The sequence below is a fragment of the Alligator sinensis genome, unplaced genomic scaffold (genome assembly GCF_000455745.1).
Source record: "Alligator sinensis unplaced genomic scaffold, ASM45574v1 scaffold277_1, whole genome shotgun sequence".
NCBI lineage: Eukaryota > Metazoa > Chordata > Crocodylia > Alligatoridae > Alligator > Alligator sinensis.
This window is the reverse complement of record NW_005841899.1, coordinates 1,773,716-1,777,447: the sequence shown is the minus strand read 5'-3', so window position 1 is coordinate 1,777,447 and position 3,732 is coordinate 1,773,716.

Below are 3,732 nucleotides of genomic sequence, written 5' to 3'. Positions count from 1 at the left end.
TCTACTTCCAACTTAGAAATTACAGGGAAATTGGTCATAACTGAAGCACAGGTGTGCTTTATTCCACTAACCTTGTTCCATGATTCATTTTTTGAACGGAAGTCTTTTCTTATATTGGCATCTTCTCTCTGTTCTCCTCTTAAGCAGATTAGATCCTGCTTTCTTCTACTACCTTGTGGATTTAATCCTTTTAAAACTCTCCTTCAAAATGGTATTTAAAATGTCTATGCTGCTACACAGAGCAACTGTAGAATGAGAAAGTCTTGAAAGTCAGCAGCTCTCAAAACAGGTGGGAGGGGAAGTTTCCCCATATTTAACAAAGGCATTTAATTTACAGACACAAAGGATGCAGTCAAACTGTTCCTACATACCATCCTCTTTCATGATTTACAGTCCACCAAATGATGCAATAAAAAAGTATGCTCCACTATTCAGGATTGAAACTACATATTGCCTTTCCAAATGGCCCAGAAAGAACAACTCTGCCAACCTATAATCCTACCTCTTTGACAAAAGCAGAGTGGCACAACTGTGCATTTCTGCAACATTCAGAGCAACTGCGAGGAGATATTTAAATGTTCGAAAAGCTTTATTTCTCCAATTTCTAGAGGAATATACATCTTAACCTCTGCTGAATGTAATTTTTTCTTATTTGTATACAGGAATGCCTAAAGACTTCAAGGCCTAATTCTCCTAGGAACTGAACAGAGAGAGTAAGAGTGTCCCTGCTGCAAAAAGCTTACAATCCTATACAGACAAGTCAAGCAAAAGACAGGGAAAGGAAAATGGGTGTAACATACAGGCAGAGTGAGCATGATGATATGCAAGTATCATGTTAGTTTTGCTGGTTAGACTTACTGTTGTTTTGGGTGAATGTGAGGTGGTGGTCTGTCCCCTGAAGAAGTGGCAGCCAGACCAGTTAAGGACCTTCATGGACTGTGGGGCATTTTGCTAAAAAAAGTGCTGACCCCCCCCATAATTTTTCTGTACTGACAACATGCAAGCCTTTTATTGACATCCACACTTTTTTTAACTGGTGTTTTTACAGACAGGTTTTACATACTGTAAATGTAATCCTTCTGCCAGGCCTGGACAGCAGTAACAAGGGCTGGGGTCAAACTTAGAGATTTAACCAACTTTATGAATCTTATAGTAAACAAATTTACACTGTTTCACCCCCATCCCAGGGGTCCCCTACTTCCCCCACACCCTGATAATACCCCTGATTGCACCCCACACCGTGCTTGCAGTTTCTTAGGTTTGGGGGGGGGGGGGGGGGGGGGGGGCGGGAGTGTTTGTTTTTTTTTGTTTTTACAGACAGGTCAATTTTTTACAGACTTTACAGACGCATGTTTTAGCCTTCTTCCTTTTTTTTTTTTTTTTAAATGGACTGTCTGTAAATTTATAGGTAGTCCACAAAAGCTCCCAGAAGTCAACTCAGGGAGATACAGCTATGAGTAGACACCAGGCTGCTCTACTGGGTAAGGAAAGCAGAGTGGAAAGTGCTCCCCTCCTAATGTCCAAAGACGACAGAGGATTTTGGCTTGTTTTGTTTGTTCAGTAGAGACTAAAGTTTGTTTTAGGAAAACAGAACTACCTGAGGAACTACTAATGGAGATAACTCTCCTAGTGATTTTTGCTACGAGATTAGTTAACCAGAAAGAGAGAGAGAAAGAGGACACTTAAAGAAGAAGGTGGGAGGGCGGGGGAGAAAGGACAAGGAACAATATTCTGATTTTAATCAAACCTTCTAGCACTTGTGACTATGAAGAAAATCTTAAATTAACAAACTGCTGCTGTCCCCAGATCTGCCCAGAACCCTCCAGTGCTTCTGCTGCTCAAAATCAGTTTCATTGCAGCTATTTTGAACCAGGATTTTTATCAGTTTTATTCTGTGGCTGCTGTGAAAAGTTCAGAGCAACTAATAGAAAATGCCCCCAAAGAGTGCTGAGGGATGAGATAAGGAGGTATACCCTGTCACAACCCAGTGATTTTTGTGCCTCGGCACTATGGAATTTCTTGGCCACATGAGAGCTCCTTTGCACGGCAGAGTGTTCTGCTGCATTTGAGAGCCTGCGTGCAGGAGAGAGTTCCCGCCAATTTGCAGTTTCCTTTGCAGGATGCATTTCTTCTTTGCAGCACAGAAATGCACGGTGCAAAGAGTTCCCGCTATTCGAATGTAAATTTGTGCCCCGCTATTGGCCAGTGCTAAATTATTCACACGTGGCGGCTAGTAATTGGCTCGCTGGCCGTTTAAAATTCCGCACGACTTCCGCCCAAGTCGAAGAGCTTTGAGCATGCTGCAGAGCGCCTCTGAAGTTATCTGACTTGCGGCTGCCGATCGATAGACTGATCGCCTATCGATCTTTCTTCCCGTCACCGAGCGCAACCCCGACGTACCCCTTTCCCCGCTGGCTTCGAATTGCGGACGGATTAACTGGCTTGGGCCCCGCCAGCTGGAACAACTCGTGTGGTTGTTCCGACGACCGGACCACCTGCGTCATGATTGCAAGCGGCGTGAGTAAAGTTTTTTGCAACCGATAAGTTGTCTCTGCCTCTCCATTCACCAGCCCGCCCTAACGTACGACCAATTTCTAACGTAACTCGAGTCGGCTCTGGCCGTCCGAGACATACCCAATGGCATGAAAAAGAGAAAAAGAGGACAACTTGCATACCCCAGCACCTGGTGGAAGGATTGGTAGCTGACAAGTAAACAGTTGTGATTAAGCTTCTGCCCACAAGGACAACATAAACACTCCCAAAAAATGTTGCTGAAGGCAAGGACAACAAAATGGCTGAGGCAGTCTTTCTAGAAATATATAGAAAAGAAAGAGCAAAGTTTTTCACATTCCTGCAGTGTAGACTTTACGAACAATGCCAACAATCATGAGAGTTGGCAATACTGCATTTATGAAAAGACATCATAGGGGTGAGGAAGTGAGAGTAAATCAACTTTAATCCAGTCTCTTCCTTCAGTAAAACAGAAGATTGTATAAATCAGTGTCAATCCATTCATCATGATTAGGTGCAAGACAACATACCCATTTCACGTAAGCAATGCAAACAGCTAACTATTTGCAGTCACTACCATCCTAATTTGATTTGAACCATAAATTGGAGGTAAAACACTCCATTATCTGTTGGAAGCTGTAATAATGAAAAAAACCACTCAAGAACTATTTAATACAGCTGGAAAGAGGGAGGGACACTACGATCTGAACACTACCAAGTACTACCCAGCCCAAAAGCAGCCCATGGACCCTAATCTGAAAATCTGTACTGTAATCTGTACTGAATTACCCAGTTTTGTCCACCCATGCCAATGTTTTTCTCAACTGCACTTACAGATGCAATTAATTATGCTCCTACTTCATTATGTCTATAGCACTTGTATACTAATGGCATGCATGGCTCCATTACCAAAAATGTGCAGTTACCCAACTGGAATCAGTGGTAATTATGTGGAATCAAACAAGCCGTCTCATCTCTGTTGTTAAGATGAAGCAGAAAACTGAAATCAGAACCTGGTGAAAATATTACAGTTCAGCCTGTGATAGATATGGTTAGCAGCATAACTGTTGAACAGTTTATAAGATGTGTTAATCACCTTAGTTTTGTTTCCCTCGTAGAACAAAGCAGAAAAACGACTGACACTGAGAAATTACACAAGCATGAGTTCTGTACATCAGGTACACAGGTTGGGTTTGATTTTCTACTGTGTTGCACCTTGTT